Raw genomic sequence first — 18275 nt, forward strand, 5'->3', positions numbered from 1 at the left:
TGAATTTAAATTCCCCAGATGACGCTGATCGTTTTTAATAATCCAGGCTTCTGGTTACTAATCCCATAACATAACCAGTGTGGTACTGTATTGTTATATCACAGCACACAGATCAGGGCAGCGTTGCTAGTACATTATCGAAACACCACGTCCTACACCAGTGAAGCACTTGCTTTCAATCTGATCTCCATCGCCAGGCCGTGGTGGGACATGCAAGACCTAAAGATCGATGCATTGATAGTTTATTGTCACGTGTACTTGGGGCAGTGAAATTCTTTGTTTTTGCTTACAATACACAAGTATGCAAACAGCGGCATTGTTCGGCACGGTGACGCAGCAGTGGAGTTGCAGCGTCGGAGACCTGGGTTCGATCCCGACTACGGGTGCTGTCTGTAAGGAGTTAGTATGTTCTCCGCGTGTATTTTCTCCGAGATCTTCGATTTCATCCCACACTCCAGAGACACACAGGTTTGTAGGTTGATTGACTTGGTGTATGCGTAAATTGTCCCAAGTAGTAGGATAGTGTTAATGTGCTGGGAGCGCTGGTCGTTGTGGACTCGTTGTGCCGAAGGGTCTGTTTCCGCGCTGTATCTCTGAACTAAACTAAGTGTAGGCTGCCGACAAAGTTAAAAGGGTAGCTTAGACTGAGACTGACTCCCCTCCCCCTCCCACCCCCCAACTCCCCAATATTTCCATGTCCCCACTCGTCACTTTAATTTCATGTTTCATGTATTTTGTGTTTTTAATGACTGTTGGCAGATCAATTTCCCTCCTGGTATAAATACAGTTCTATCGTATCGTGTCATATCGTAATATAGCCCGATGGTCCCTCTTCCTCCCCTCACCCCTCCACCCCCCAGTCCCTACTGGCCCCTCCCACACCAGCTCCCCCTTTGTTCTCAACGGCCCCCCAACACCAGGGCACCCCTCTTTGTTCTCAGTGGCCACCTCACCCCGAACCCCTGGTTGGTCTCGGCGGTGCGTCCTCTACTGACCACACGTTTGCACAACAGAACAAACTTATATATGTCTACAACCATCCTAGTTTTACCTAAGCTGCTCGGGCTTAATATGGTGCCCTGGAACCACTCCCTGTGACCCTTAGAATGCTCATACATTCCTAGGCCTACTCTAGATTAGTTTAGAGATATAGTATAGAAACAGCCCCTTTGGCTGAAGAAGGGTTTCGACCCGAAACGTTACCCATTCCTTCTCTCCAGAGATGCTGCCTGTCCTGCTGAGTTACTCCAGCTTTTTGTGTCTATCTTCGGTGCAAGCCATCGACTGCAGTTCCTTCCTGCACGCTGATTATTGTAGAAGCGTTTCGACCCGAAACGTTGCCTATTTTCTTCTCCCCATAGATGCTGCCTCACCCGCTGAGTTTCTCCAGCATTTTTGTCTACCTCTGACTATTGATCACCTGTTCACGCCAGTTCCATGTTATCCCACTTTCTCATCCATTCCATAAACACGAGGGACAATTTTACAGAGGCTAATTAACCTACAAACGTGTAAGTCTTTGGTATGCGGAGGAAACCGGAGTACCCGGAGAAAACCCACGCAGGTCAGGGGGGAGAACGTACACACTCCATACAGACCCATAGTCAGGATCGAACCCAGGTCCCTGGCGCTGTAAGGCAACAACTCAACCGCTGTGCCTCCATGCCGCCCTTCCATCAAGTTTTTTAATGGATTTTAATTATTTTTAAATGTTCCTGACAGAGAGGTTTAAAGACTATTCAGAACAAGGCGTCACAGTTTAAGGATAAGGGGGAAATCTTTTAGGATTGAGATGAGAAAAACATTTTTTACACAGAGAGCGGTGAATCTCTGGAATTCTCTACCACAGAATGTAGTTGAGGCCAGTTCATTGACTATATTTAAGAGGTAGTTAGATGTGGCCCTTGTGGCTAAAGGGATCAGGGGGTATGGAGAGAAGGCAGGTACAGGATACTGAGTTGGATGATCAGCCATGATCATATTGAATGGCGGTGCAGGCTCGAAGGGCTGAATGGCCTGCTCCTGCACCTATTTTCTATGTTTCTATGTTTCTATTAAAGCCAAAGCAAATAATTCAAACTAAAAAAAATGTAATTAAGGAATGCTAATTTAAAACTCATTAAACCCAATGTTCAATTCCATTCGCAAATCCTCATTTAATGAAGGAATCACACCTGCATACAGTAGACTAGGACAACATTCGGGGAAAGGCTGATGGTTTGGGAACAGCTCCATCCAAGACCACAGGAATGTGCAGAGAATTGTGGACACTAGCCCAGACCATCACACAAACCAACCTCCCTTCCATTGACTCCATTTACACATCAGTAAGGCCAGCAACATAATCAAGGACGAGTCTCACCCTGGTCACTCCATCCCCTCCCGTCTCCCATCAGGCAGGAGGTACAGAAGTGTGAAAACGCACACCTCCAGATTCTGGGACAGTTGCTTCCCAGCTGTTATCAGGCAACTGAACCATCCTACCACAACTAGAGAGCAGTCCTGAAGTACTATCTACCTCATTGGACACCATTGGACTATCTTTGATCGGGCTATACTGGCTTTATCTTGCACTAAATGTGATTCCCGTTCTTCCCTTTATCATATACCTGCACACTGTGAATGGCTCGATTGTAATCATGTATTGTCTTTCCATTGACTAGTTAGCACACAACAAAGCTAACCTCGATACACGTAACAATAAAGTAAACTTGGCCTGTAATCGTTGCGCCAAGCAACTGTTAGGCAACTAGTAGCTCCAACAAGAGTCAGACCCACCAGCCATCCTTGATAAAAAATAATTACCATTGCTGAGTCCACTACCATCAACATGTTGGGAATCACCATTGACCGGAAACATAACTAAGTTTCTAAGCTCTACAAACACAAAGTTAAATTGAACAGTTCAATCTCATACATAATATTATGACAGAAGAGCATTTTATCACTTAGCATAACTTGGGCACCGATTTAATTTTAGTTTATATTGTCATTGACAGCTTTTATGTAAAATTAGCTACATTTATGAACTATTCAATGCAACAGTCTCCCAGATGTACTAGGGGACAGAGGATCTAGATGGAGCTCTAGGGGCTAGTGGAATCAAGGGATATGGGGAGAAGGCAGGCACGGGTTATTGATTGGGGATGATCAGCCATGATCACGATGAATGGTGGTGCTGGCTCGAAGGGCCTTCTGCACCTATTTTCTATGTTTCTATGTTTCTATAACCAGAACAATGACATTGGGTCAAATGTATTCGTCACATGCACCAACCAAGGTACAGTGAAATTAATTTGCCATGCAGCGATTCAGTTGAAAAAAGAACGCACGCTGCTGAAGCTCTGGGCCCAACTCAGGGAAAGGCCGCTCCAATCCAAGCTGTTAGGCCGTAAGAGGGGGGACGGAGAAGCGACGTGGAAAAAGTCACCTCTCCGTCGAGGAAGTGACTGAAAAACGGTTTCCCCCTCCCCCCCCACCCCCCCCCCCACCACCCCCCACACAAGACACACCAAGAGACACCAAGACAAACACTCGGACATAGCAAAGAAAACCCAAAAAAGTCGAAATAACAAACACGCTGCTGGCAGGGCAGCGGATTCGCAGCGCCCCCAACCGATCAGCAATCAGTGGTGTGTAACTAACCTCATGCCTCTTAGAGTCAAAGTCATAGTGTCTTACAATGTGGAACCAGGCCCTTTGACCCACTTGCCCACACAGACCAACATGTCCCATCCACACTAGTCCCACCTGCCTGCGTTTGGCCCATATCTCACTAAACCTGTCCAATCCATGTACTTATCTAAATGTTTATTAAATGTTGCGATAGTACCTGCCTCAAGTACCTCCTCTGGCAGCTTGTTCCGTACGCACACCACCCTTTGTGTGAAAGGGTGTCTTCTCAGCTTTTATAACGTCTACAAAGCAGAGGTTAACAGTGTACTCCTGAATACTCCTCGCTTTTCTGAATGAACGCAGGTCAACATTCATGGACTAGCACTAAGGTGAGAGGGGGGACATTTTAATGGGGATGTGCAGGGCAAGTTTTTTTTACGCTAAGAGTGGTGGGAGCCTGGAACGCATTGCCAGGAGCGGTGATAGAGGCAGATATGATAGTGGTGTTAAAGAGGCTTTTATAATCCAATTTAAAGAGGTATGGATTATGTACTGGCAGATGAGATCAGTTTAACTTGGCATCATGTATGGCACAAACATTGTGGGCTGAAGGGCCTGTTCTTGTGCTGTACTTTTCTGTGTTCTATGTTCTTAGCATTATATCCTCCACCAATGATGCACTGTGGCAACCTCTTGTGTGCTAGCCATCTACAATTGATGTCTAGGCTGTTCTAAATGTACAGCCTTTACCATCAAGGTGAACAAGGCCAACAGGCCCAGGTTCAATCCTAACCTTGGGTGCTACCTGTGCGGGGTTAATATATTCTCTTTGTGAATGTGCGTATTTCCTCCAGTTTCCTCCCACGTACCAAAGGTGTATAGATTGGTAGTGAATTTGGCTGCTTTAAATTGTGCCATATTGTGTTGGCGATGTACAGTATTTTAGTTTAGTTTAGATTCGAGATACGGCACGGAAGAAGGCCTGTTCGGCTCACCGAATCCACACTGACCAGCGACCCTCGTACACTAGCACAATCCTTCACACTAGGGAATCATTTACAATCTTTACCAAAGCCAATTAACTCCCAAACCTGTACGTCTTTGGAATGTGGGAGGAAACCGCAGCACCCGTAACCTAGGCAGTCACGGGGAAAACGTACAAAATCCGTGCAGGCAGAACCTGTAGTCAGGGTCGAACCTGAGTCCCTGGGGCTGTAAGGCAGCAACTCTACCGCGGCACCACCGTGCCACCCAGTTGGAGGGAGTTGATGGGAACGAGGGAGAATAAAAAGAAGATGGGATTCATGTGTAATTTGTGTAAAAGAGTTGTTGATGGTTGATGCAGGGTTGCTGGACTGAAGGGTCTATTTCTGTGTCGTATCTCCTTCTCCCGCTGTGACTTACAGTCACAAGGTGAGTCACTTGTAACAAAGAAAAAAACACAGCTTCATCCCTTCTTTTACAGTTACAGTACACATCAATTTGACCTCAGTTGCGTTTCTGGTCAGTGTTGCGGAGGCGATTAGTTTAATTTAGTTTAAGAGTCATGTGGATCAATGTACAGTGAAAGGCTTTTGTTGCGTGCTATCCAGTCAGCGGAAAGACTATACATGATTACAATCGAGCCGTCCACAGTGAGTGGACAGATACATGATAAAGGGAATAACGTTTAGTGCAAGATAAGTCCGATTAAAGATAGTCCGAGGGTGAAAAATGAGATGGATGGGAGGTCAGGACCACTCTCTGGTTGTGGTTGGATGGTTCAGTTGCCTGTTAGCAGCTGGGAAGAAATTGTCCCTGAATCTGGAGGTGTGCGTTTTCCCACTTCTGTGCCACCGTGTTAATGGTGGAGAGAATTGGGAATAAGAACATTGTTAACATTTAAAAGTAACTTTCCTCTTTGAAATAAACTGTGTTGATTTATGAATCTGTAATGTTTGCTGATGTAATCATATTAACTGGATGAAATAATGACAAACTTAATTGGAGATGGGTGAGTGACTGAGTCTTTTGGTACATTACAAAGCTAAGTGGGCTACTGTAATTAGCTAATGAATATTTTCCAATGTACCTCTCATACAGCCAGATAACTATAGAATAACGAACGGGGTGATTATAAAATACCTGTTTCCTTTCATATGGCAGTAACATTTCAGAGTTGTGTCACAACAGCTGCAAAATTAGATCAGCAGCAAAAATAAAGGATGCTACAACAAGAATTATAAAGAATGCTAACTTGTTACGGCAGCAACATTTCTATCAGAGCAATTGGTTTTGGTGGTGCTCTGCGTGGAATGAAGCTGCACAAAGCATGCAAGACTCTAATCTGTGCTGAATTAGATGAGCTAAGCTCTTTCTTAGGCAATACTTCACTCGTGGAGTGAAACTGTTTCGCAAATATCTCTGGGTGGCACGGTAGAGTTGTTGCCTTCCAGCGCTTCCAGCGGCAGAGATGCGGGTTCGATCCCGATGACTGGTGTGTCTGTTTGTACGTTCTCCCCGTGACTGCATGGATTTTCTCCGATATCTACTGTTTCCTCCCACACTCAAATGTAGGTTCATTGGACTGGTATAAATGTAAATTGTGGTCAGGACCCTTCTTCACTCTGAAGAAGGATCCCAACCCTAAACATCATCTATCCATGTTCTCCAAGGATGCTGCCTAACCTTGTGTGTGCCTGGGATAGTGTTAATGCACGGGGATCGCTGATCGGTGCAGACTCGGTGGGCCGAAGGGGCTTTCTCCATGCTGCATCTCCAAACTAAAATTGGTACCTGTGGAAGCTTATGGCCAACACTGGCCATTACATAAAGGAACAGCATCACCAACAGATGTATGAAATGTATACGTGTTCAATCATTGTCACTGGGTCTGAGCACTGGATCTCTACCCAACAACCTTCTTGTTGCATCTTGTCCGGAAATATCACGATTTGGTTTGGGAATTGCTCTGCCCAGGACAAGAAGGCTCTGCAGAGAGTAGTGCGTTCGGCCGAACGCACAATGGGAACTACACTCGCCCCCCTGCAGGAACTATACATCAGAAGGTGCAACTCCAGAACCAACAAGATCATGGGAGACCCCTTCCACCCCAGCAAAGGACTGTTCCAGCTGCTACGGTCAGGCAAATGCCTCCGTTGCCACGCTGTGAGAACGGAGAGGATGAGGAGTTTCTTCCCAGAGGTCATTAGGACTGTAAACTCCTATCTCTCCAGGGACTAACTTTACTGAACCAGTTTACTGTTGTGTGGTGGCTTTTTAAAATTGCTGTTTTTTTTCCTTTTTCTTCCCTCCCACAAATATGTAATATGTGAATATGTGATTCTGCTTGTGGTTTGTTTGTTTGTTTTTTTGCACAATCCGCGAGCATTGCCACTTTTCATTTCACTGCACGTCTCGTATCTGTGTATGTGACGAATAAACTTGACTTGACTTGACTTGACTTCAACTCGAGGACTGCAGCAGTTCACGAAGATAGTTCCACAGGGACAGTTAGAGCTGGATAATAAATGTGAGTGGCGCCCTATTCAGCAAAAGAGCGTCACAGTGGCGCAGCGACAGAGTTGCTGCCTTACTGTGCCAGAGACTCTGGTTCGATACTGACAACCGGTGCTGCCTACATGGAGTTCATTCGCTCTACCCGCGACCATGCGTGTTTTCCCAGGGGCCTCCGGTTCCCTTCCACACTCCAAAAGACATACAGGTTTGCAGGTAGACAAAAATGGAGAAACTCAGCGGGAGAGGCAGGATCTATGGAGCGAAGGAAATAGATTTGTAGGTTCATTTGGAACTTGTTTGCAGGTTCAATTGGCTTTGGTAAAATTGTTACATTGTCTCTAGCGTGTGTAGGATAGTGCTAGTGTTAGGGATCGCTGGTCGTCACGGACTCAGAGGGCTAAAGGGCCAGTTTACACACTATATCTCTAACCTAAACTAAACTATTTTATTTATTCATGTGTGTATATATTTATATTATAGTATATGGACACATTGATCTGTTTTGTAGTAAATGCCTACTATGTTCTGTGTGCTGAAGCAAAGCAAGAATTTCATTGTCCTATCAGGGACACATGACAATAAACTCACTTGAACACTTGAACTTGAACTTGAACTAAAATTAGATGAGAAAATCAAGTTATTTTTCTTGAAAACGAAGGTTGGATCTTCTGAGGAAAGACACAAAATGCTGAAGTAGCTCAGCGTGTCAGGCAGCATCCCTGGAGAATATGGATAGGTGACGTTTATGGTCATGACCCTTCTTCACTCTGAAGAAGAAGGATCCCAACCCGAAATATCATCTATCCATGTTCTCCAGGGATGCTGCCTGACCTGCTGTGTTATTCCAGCATTTTATACCTGTCCTTGGTAAACCAGCATCTGCAGCTCATTTTTACTACCTCGTATCTTCTCAATTTTGTTGCAAAACTATTGAGTTCTTTTGGAGATGTTTACAAGATTTCTAACTGCATTACCTGTCATGCTCTCATTAAAATTATTATTCTTGAAAAGTTATAATGAGAACAAATTGGGAAAAGATCATTGGAGCCTTCTCGTGTTTTGTGCCTGTGTCACATGAATAATATCTCATTAAAGACCATAACTTTAATCTCTCTCTGAAAGTGTGGCAAATCACTAAAGAGAAAAACACCAATTAAAGACATTCTGTGACATACTCTGAATGCACGATCAACAAAAGGAAAATGGAGCCTGTTTGTTCCTCAGTCTAGCTCTGCCGTTCAAAAAGATATCGCTGATTTTGCACCTCGACCTACACGTTCCCCGTGTGAAGACATAGAGCAACGAGCAAAGAATTCGACCCTTCTCCTCATCATTTCAAAGCTAACCATCAAGTGCCCATCTGTACTAATCCCATTTACCAGCACTTGGTGTGAAGTCGTCTATGGCTTATAGACTTAAAATGCTGGAGTAACTCAGTGGGACAGGCAGCATCTCTGGAGAGAAGTGATGGGCGACTTTTCGGGTCAAGACCCTTCTTCAGACCTTCTATGGCTTGGCGATTAAGGTGCTGAGTTCACTTTTGAAGTACAGCATAGGGACAGGCCCTTCGGCCCACCAAGTTCACTCCGAACATTAATCACACAAGTTCAATGTTATCCCACTTTCTCATCCACACCCTACACATTTGGGGCAATCTACAGAGGCAAATTAACTTACATACCTGCATACCTTTGGGACAGGAGAGGGAACCAGAGCACCCGGAGGAAACCCACGCGATCACAGGGAGAACATGCAAACTCTACAACGGCAGCAGCCGAGGTCAGGATCGAACCTGGGTCTCCGGTGCAGTGAGGCATCTGCCCTACCAGCTGTGCCACTGTGCCATTTGTCGAAATACATCTTAAACCTGATAGCGTGTAGGGAGGAACTGCAGATGCTGGTTTAAACCGAAGAAGGACACAAAATGTTGGAGGAACTCAGCGGGACAGGCAGCATCTCCGGAGAGAAGGAATGGGTGATTTTAGGGGTCGAGACCCTTCTCCAGTCTGAAGAAGGGGTTTCGACCTGAATCGTAACCCATTCCTTCTCTTCAGAGATGCTGCCTGTCCCGCTGAGTCACTCTGGCATTTTGCGTCTATCTGTGGGAGACGGTGACGACCATTTGACAAGCAAGGCTTGAGTTTAGCTGTTATCCACGGTCACGTACTTGCCTCCACTGTCTATTCAGGCAGTGCTTTTCAGATTCCAACCACCCTCGGGTTGAAAACAAAATCTCCTCCGATCCCCTCGAGATCTCTTGCACTTTACCATAAACTTATGGTCTCTATTTTAGGCACTTCTCTATGGAGAAAGGTTTGCTACCATCCATCCTCTCTAAGACCCTCATTACTTTGTATACCACTACTAGTTCTCCCTCAGTCTCCCCGGTTCCATGGATAACTAATCCAGCTTATCCAGTCTCTTCTCATAATTGAGCCACAAGGCACATGGAATGTTTTGGTTAAGTAGTTACATTTCAGATTTATTTGTGCAATGTTGTACTTTAGACTTTAGGCCTTGATAGAATGGATGTGGAGCGCATGCTTCCACTTGTGGGAGAGTCTAGGACCGGAGGCCATAGCCTTAGAATAAAAGGATCTACCTTCAGGAGGAGATGAGGAGCAATTTCTTTAGTCAGATGGTGGTGAATCTATGAAATTCACTGATTGGATTTGATTCAACTTTATTGTCATTGCACAAATACGAGTACAGGTACAACGAAATGCAGTTTAGCGTCTGGTCAGAGTGCAAGATAGTAGAAATAAAAATACTGGTTAAACAATATGTGCACTGTAGATGAATTAAACTGGTACATAGGCAAATAAATGTATACAGATGGGAGAGTATAAAAGATAGCTAGCGTCGGGACTGTGATGGTGCTATTGAAAAAGCTGTTCCTCAGCCTGCTTGTGCGAGACCTGAGGCTCCTGATGGGAGGAGGGCAAATAGTCCATGGTTAGGGAGAGAGGGGTCCTTGATGATTTTCCCGGCCCGTTTCAGACACTGTTTGCGGTGGAGGGCATCCATGGCAGGGAGCGGGGCACCGATGATGTGCTGAGCGGTTTTCACCACCCGTTGCAGTGCCTTCCTGTCAGCTGTGGTGCAGCTGTTGTACCATACCGTACAGCTGTAGAAGTTGGACAGGATCTGGGGGGACAGGTGAGCTTTCTTAAGCCTCCTCAGAAAGTAGAGGCGCTGCTGCGCCTTTTTGATCAGTTTGGTGGTATTGAGGGACCAGGACAGATCCTCTGAGATGTGTACCCCGAGGAATTTGTAGTTGGAGACGCGCTCCACCTCAGTCCCGTTTATGTGGATGGGGGTATGTCTGCCACCTCTGGTCTTCCTGAAGTCAACGATGATTTCCTTTGTCTTCTTTGAGTTGAGGACGAGGTTATTGTTGGCACACCAGGCTGCCAGGTTCTGGACCTCCTCCCTATAGGTTGGTTCGTTGTTGTCCCTGATCAGTCCTACCACCGTGGTGTCATCGGCAAATTTTATGATGGCGTTGGAGCCATACTTAGGGACGCAGTCATGGGTGAAGAGGGAGTAGAGGAGAGGGCTGAGCACACAGCCCTGTGGTGTTCAGTGTCATTGCCGCAGAAGGCTGTGGAGGCCAGGCCAATGGATGTCTTAAGGTAGATTATTGATTAGTATGGGTGTCGGGGATTGTGAAGAGAAGGCAGGCGAATGGGGTTGGGAAAAATAGATAGATCAGCCGTGATTGAATGACAGAGTAGACTTGATGGGCCAAATGGCCTAATGCTGCTCCTATCACTTATGAACTCCATCCTAAGCAACTTCCTGGTATATCTTCTCTGCTTCTTCTCAAGTGCAAATCATGTCCTATCTCTAGTGAGGAGGCCAGAAAACACAAAGTCCTCTAGCTGTGGCCCAATCTTCTCACTCATATATTCTATGCAAGGGCTAATGAAAGCTAAAATCCCATACTCTTCATTCATCAGCTTATCTACCTATGCTGCCACTTTCAGGGATCCTTGAACGAGTGCCTAGGGGTCTCTCTGTTCTTTAGTACCCCTCAGTGCCCTATCATTCATTTTGTATATCTTATCATCTTTTAGTCCTTCCAAAGTGCATAACCTCACCATTCCACCTGCCATTGATTTGCCTCTCTTATCAACTGACCAGTATCATCTTGTTTACACTGAAGATAGACACAAAATGCTGGAGTGACTCAGCGGGTCAGGCAGCATCTCTGGATAGAAGGAATGGGTGACATTTTGAGTCAAGACCCTTCTTCAGACTGAGAGTCAGGGGAGAGGGACGCACAGAGATATGGGAGGGCAAGGTGTGAAAACGAAATGGGGCCAATGAACAAGGAAAATGTGGAATAGATCATTGTTAGCTAGGGGAAGCTGACAACGAAGCATACAAAGATAAAATCTAATAAGGACAGTCAGACTGGTCGGGGAACTAGAATGGGGAGGGATGGAGAGACACGGAAAGCAAGGGTTGCTTGAAGTTAGAGAAGTCAATAATCATACCACTGGGTTATAAGCTGCCAAAGCGAAATATGAGGTGCTGTTCCTCCAATTTGCGTTGGGCCCAACTCTGACAATGGAGGATCATCTTGCAGCCTGACTTTCCGGCTCATGGTTAAAAATATGACTACTTATCATCCTTGAATTTACTAATCATCCCTCTGACATTCATATCCAAATTGTTATGTATATTACCAACAAAGAGGGTCCCAGCACCAATCCACATGGTATACCTGTGGTCACAGGCATCTAAACACAAAGCAATCCTCCGCCATCACCCTCCGTCTCCTGGTTGGATGACCATTTTGAATCCAATTCTAATTTTCCTATTGCCTCTTTTTTTTTTTTTAAGTCGTGGGGGTTCCAGTTATTACCTTTCAAACTGTGAAACTGTTTAAGAATCTGTGGCATTTCAGATAAGGTGCAGAGTGCTTTGACCATGCAGTTCCTCATGTAAGAATTTAATTGTTCTATCTGGGACATATGACAATAAACCCCTCTTGACTCTTGACGGGTTACATCCCAGATTTATTTGTGTATCATTGTACTTTAGACTTTAGAGATATAGTGTGCAAACAGGCCCTTCACCCCACCGAGTCCGCACAGATCAGCGATCACCCCGTACACTAGCACTATCCTACACACACTAGGAGCAGTTTACAATTTTACCGAAGCCAAACCTGTACGTCTTTGGAGTGTGGCAGGAAACCGATGCACCTGGAGAAAACCCACGAGGTCACAAGGAGAATGTACAATACAAACTCCATACAGACAGTGCCTGTAGACAGGATCAAACTTGGGTATTTGGCGCTGTATGGCTGTAGCTCTACCCACACTAGAATTATAATAATAACTTTATAATAATAATAATAACTTTATTTATAAAGCACTTTAAACAACTACAGTTGCCACAAAGTGCTGTACATGAGAAATCATGAACAAAAAGCTATTACAAACAATTAAAAACCATTAAAAACCGTAAAACGAAGGACTATAAAAAACACACTAAAAATTAAAAGACATTAAAAGCACTAAAAACAGGAGCAATGCCTCAGCCAGTGTCGAAAGCCAAAGAATAAAAATATGTTTTTAGGGAGGATTTGAAGATGGACAGTGAGGGGGCCTGTCTGATGTGCAACGGCAAGGTGTTCCAGAGTGCCGGAGCAGCAACAGAAAAGGCTCTATCCCCTCTGAGCTTCCGCTTAGACCTTGGTACCTCAAGGAGCAGCTGATCAGCTGACCTGAGGCACCGGGCTGGAGCATATAGGTGGAGCAGCTCAGAGAGGTAAGGCGGGGCGAGCCCATTCAACGATTTAAAAACAAATAAAATAATTTTGAAATGAACTCGAAAGTGCACTGGGAGCCAGTGTAGGGAGGCCAAAATTGGCGTAATGTGCTCCCTCTTTCGAGTTCCAGTCAAAAGGCGAGCGGCAGCATTTTGAACAAGCTGGAGACGAGCCAATGAAGCTCGTGCGACTCCAGAGTAGAGTGCGTTACAGTAATCCAGCCTAGATGTAATAAAGGCATGGATTACTGTTTCAAAATGCTCCCGCTCGAGAATGGGCTTCACCTTTGCCAGCTTCCTTAGGTGAAAGAAGCTGGACTTAACCACCGCGCCTATTTGTTTGTCTAGTTTAAAATCACCGTCCATCCTAAAACCCAGGTTCAAGACGGTTGGCTTTACAGACAATGCCAGTGGACCCAAGTCAACAAAGGGAGGTTCACGGCAGCCATTGGGGCCAAACAAAATCACCTCTGTCTTCTCTTCATTAAGTCCCAGAAAGTTTAAGGCCATCCAGGACTTAATGTCCTCAAGACAAGACAGAAGTGATTTTAAAGAATAGTCTTCCTCTTTCCTGAGTGGCATATATAACTGGCTATCATCCGCATAAAAGTGAAAGGAGATGCCATGCCTTCTTAAAATTGAGCCCAGAGGAAGTAGGTATAAGGAGAAGAGCAGGGGCCCTAAAATTGAGCCCTGTGGAACCCCATATACCAAGGGAGTGGAGGAGGATTCAAAGCCAGCAAGGCTTACCCGCATGGTTCTGTCTGCCAGATAGGACCTGAACCATCCCAGGGCACTGCCACAAATGCCCACTTGGTGCTGTAGTCTGGAAATTAAAATTCCATGGTCCACTGTATCGAAGGCGGCAGATAGGTCCAGCAAGACAAGAACCACATAATTACCTGAGTCGTTTGCCAGGAGGATGTCGTTGAAGACCCTTAGCAGAGCCGACTCTGTGCTATGCATAGCCTTGAATCCAGACTGGAAAACCTCCCGAATATTGTGCTCATCCAGGAAGAGTTTCAGCTGCGCATAAACTACCTTCTCCATGTTAGGCTCCCTTATTGTCTCCTCCCCTTCTCAGCTCTCCCACAGCCCTCTTGCTCCTCCTCTTCCTTTCTTCTTCCCCCCCCCCCCCCCACCCTCCCCCCCCCCCACCCTACATCAGTCTGAAGAAGGGTTTCGGCCTGAAACGTAGCCTATTTCCTTCGCTCCATAGATGCTGCCGCACCCGCTGAGTTTCTCCAGCACTTTTGTCTACCTCTTGTTAGGCTCAATTCCTTTGGTCTCCAGTAAACCTTCACTTAACTGGCGCCTGGTTAACTTTTCCAATCAAGTACTCAGAACGTTTTGCTTAAGTAGTTACATTCCAGGTTTATTAGCGTGACATTGTACTGTTGATCCCCCTAGTTGTTTGGGACATCACACCATATGCTTTACCTACTGTTGTACTGAACCACTTTATCTAGGAAATACACTGATTGGAAAAGTTAACCAGGCGCCAGTTAAGTGAAGGTTTACTGGAGACCAAAGGAATTGAGCCTAACAAGAGGTAGACAAAAGTGCTGGAGAAACTCAGCGGGTGCGGCAGCATCTATGAAGCGAAGGAAATAGGCTACGTTTCAGGCCGAAACCCTTCTTCAGACTGATGTAGGGTGGGGGGGGGGGGGGGAAGAAGAAAGGAAGAGGAGGAGCAAGAGGGCTGTGGGAGAGCTGAGAAGGGGAGGAGACAATTAGGGAGCCTAACAAGAAACAGGTCCAGAATTTCCTTTGGATAATTCCAGCAAAGGAACACTTAATATATTTGTGTATTGCTCCCCTGTGCCATAATTTAATCGAAGGATTAATAAAATATTTAAAATAAATGCTTTACCTCGGTCGAGTAAAGAAACAACATCATGAGTTGTGATTTAATCTGGCGATATTACTCTCAGTAATAGGAATTTGTCCTCAGCCTCTTGATCTGATTACGCAGACACAGAAATCAATGTGTATTGAGTCCATTGCCAAAACACAGTTCCATTGAAGGCAATGAAATAAACTTTCAGGGGTAGAGTAAATATGTGTCTTCTTTTTTTTTTGCTCAAGTAACTCATTAATTTCCACCATTTCTGATACACACTATATCGTCTCAGGTGTTGAGTTGCATCAGATGCAAGTGTTGGAAGAAAACTAAACCCTGCAGTATGTAAGATATTCTTTTCAACCCCTATCTCAGCTATTTTCGACCCACACTAGAATTACCATTCAATTATTGGATTGAAGTCAGCAAGAAATAATTAATGATAGGGCTCAGTCCGTATTGACGGTAGCTCATGAGATCATTACCTTTAGCCTAAGACTCCTTTGGTTACAAGAGCCAACACCATGTTGCAAGGATTTTCATGGCTTTGGCAGTCCCTTTTTCACACAGAGAGTGGTGAATCTGTGGAATTCTCTGCCGCAGAAGGTAGTTGAGGCCAGTTCATTGATCAGACTCCCCACCGTTAGAAACTTATCGAATCTTACAAAATTCTTAAGGGGTTGGACAGGCTAGATGCAGGAAGATTGTTCCCGATGTTGGGGAAGTCCAGAACAAAGGGATCACAGTTTAAGGATAAGGGGGAAATCTTTTAGGACCGAGATGAGAAAAACATTTTTCACACAGAGAGTGGCGAATCTCTGGAATTCTCTGCCACAGAAGGTAGTTGAGGCCAGTTCATTGGCCATATTTAAGAGGGAGTTAGATGTGGCCCTTATGGCTAAAGGGATCAGGGGGTATGGAGAGAAGGCAGGTACAGGATACAGAGTTGGATGATCAGCCACGATCATATTGAATGGCGGTGCAGGCTCGAAGGGCCGAATGGCCTACTCCTGCACCTATTTTCTATGTTTCTAAGTTTCTATGTCCCTGGAATAAAGAATGTATATTTGGGTCTGTTGAAGGGTCTCGACCCGAAACGTCATCTATTCCTTTTCTCCAGAGATGCTGTCTGACCCGCTGAGTTACTCCAACATTTTGTGTCTATCTTCGGTGGAAACCAGCATCTGCAGTTCCTTCGTATACATTTTGACTGCTCCACTGCGAAATCTCCTCTAAATCTGATGAAGGGTCTCGACCCAAAACGTAACCTATTCCTTTTCTCCAGAGATGCTGTCTGACCCGCTGAGTTACTCCAGCATTTTTTGTCTATTTTCAGCGTTAACCCAGCATCTGCAGTTCCTTTTTACACAAAGAATCTTTATGTTGGCTTTCCAAAAACACCATCTCTGCCCTGACAACACAGGCTGCTTTTAAGCCTTGATATTTCATATTTTTTATGTTTAGTCCATTGTTGAGATATTCAATGAAATTGTAAGTGGTTTCAGGAAATCCTCCTCTTGATGAATTGTTATCCGTATTCTTGTTAATTTCACACTGCAGAAAACTACAAGGTGGCTTGGTGGCACAGCAGTAGAGATGTTGCTTTACATCGCTAGAGACCTGGGTTTGATGACTTCATATGTTGTCTGTACGGAGTTTGTACATACTCCTTGTGATCATGTGGAATTTCTGTGGGTGCTGTTGTTTCCTCCCGCATTCCAAAGGCGTGCAGGTTTGTAGGTTAATTGGCTTCTGGCAATTGTCCACAGAGTGTAGGATAGAACTAGTGTACGGGTGATCGCTGATCGGCGCGGACCTGGTGGGCCGAAGGGACTGTTTCCACGCAGTATCTCTAAACTAAGCTGAACGAAACTAAACTAAACGGTTAGGACTGTGTAAACTGCAGGGTGCAGAGTTTGTATTTTTGCTCAGTACATGGGATTCAGGCTGGGAAAGTTCAGAAAGCAAAGCTACTGTAATAGCTTGGAACGCGGGTTCGCTAAAGAGTTACCAATGCCAATGGAATGAGGTAATGACCTTTCTATTGGATATTTTCAAGTAGAATAAGCTTAGGAATGTAGAACCTAGACATGTACAGCGTGGGAACAAGTCATTTGGCCCACTGTAAGACCATAAGGCACAGGAGCAGAATTAGTCCATTCGGCCCATCAAGTCTGCCCCCATCATTCGATCATGGCTGATATATTTTTCCCTCCCAACCTTATTCTCTTGCTTTCTCATTGTAACCTTTGACAGCCTTACTAATCAAAAACGTATCAATCTCCTCTTTAAAATACCCAATGCATTTGCCTCCACTGCCGTCTGGGGCAATGAATTCCACAGATTCATCATCACTAATCACATCTGTCTGCACATAATCCATTCCCTTCATATCCATGCACCTATCTCAAAACCTTCGTACACACCACTACAGTATCTGAACACACCTGTCCTTTTAAAAAGGCAATTATGTTGAAGATATAAAAGAAACTTGGTTTATATTGCCCATTTACACGCACGTCTGTTCAAAGTCCCTCACTATAATCTGTAATTTTAGGCATTTACAATTTTGAATGTAGATTGGAAGATCTCATCATCGGAGAATGGGGAATTACTGTTGTCCTGTTTCAGCCGGTGAAGAGGAAAAATGAAGAGGCTTCCCCTCCATCAACTTTGAGTTTACAAGTTGGCTTCTCTGGCCAAACATTTTGGTTTAGTATTTTTTGCCAGATTGAGATGAAAATTTTACAGTGTCTGTTTCCCCCGATCAGTACTTTGGACTGGCATATGTTAAAACCCTTGCCTGCATTAAAGTGAGTCGGAAGGAAATGCAGATGCTGGTTCACACCGAAGACAGACTCAAAATGCAGGAGTAATTTGACGGGTCAGGCAGCATCTGTGGGGAAAAAAGGAATAGGTGATGTTTCAGGTCGAGATACTGCTTCAGACTTCAGAAGTGAGTTCAGTGACTTTCAACTTGCCTTGATCGAGTGATTCAAGGAAAATTAATTATTGCCTCATTATTCTGCTGACAACAATTTCCTCTTGAGTTGGGGGTGAGTGGGAAGCAAGGTGGCCTGCGCTGCATTTTTAAGGCATGCTTGGTGCCCCTAGTGCGTTCCAAAAGGTTTATAGTAAATGAAGGAGTTCTGAGAAACAGTCTCTGTAATGAGAAGCACAACAGTTAATTTTTGCATAGCCATCTCCCATAAACAGCCGTATGTTGGCCAGAGCAACTTTCAAATTGGGTAGTTTAGTTTAGTTTAGTTTTGTATAGACATACAGCGCGGAAACGGGCCCTTCGACCCACCGAGTCCGCGCCGACCAGTGATCGCCCAGTACACTAGCGCTATCCTACACACTAGGGACAATTTACAATCTTTACCGAAGCAAATTAATCTACAAACCTGTAGTTCTTTGGAGTGCGGGAGGAAACCGGAGCACCCGGGGAAAACCCACGAGGACGGTGGTGAATCTGTGGAGTTCATTGCCACAGATGGCTGTGCAGGCCAAGTCAGTGGATATTATTAAGGCA

The sequence above is a fragment of the Amblyraja radiata genome, chromosome 14 (assembly GCF_010909765.2).
Source record: "Amblyraja radiata isolate CabotCenter1 chromosome 14, sAmbRad1.1.pri, whole genome shotgun sequence".
In the NCBI taxonomy this organism is placed as follows: Eukaryota; Metazoa; Chordata; class Chondrichthyes; order Rajiformes; family Rajidae; genus Amblyraja; species Amblyraja radiata.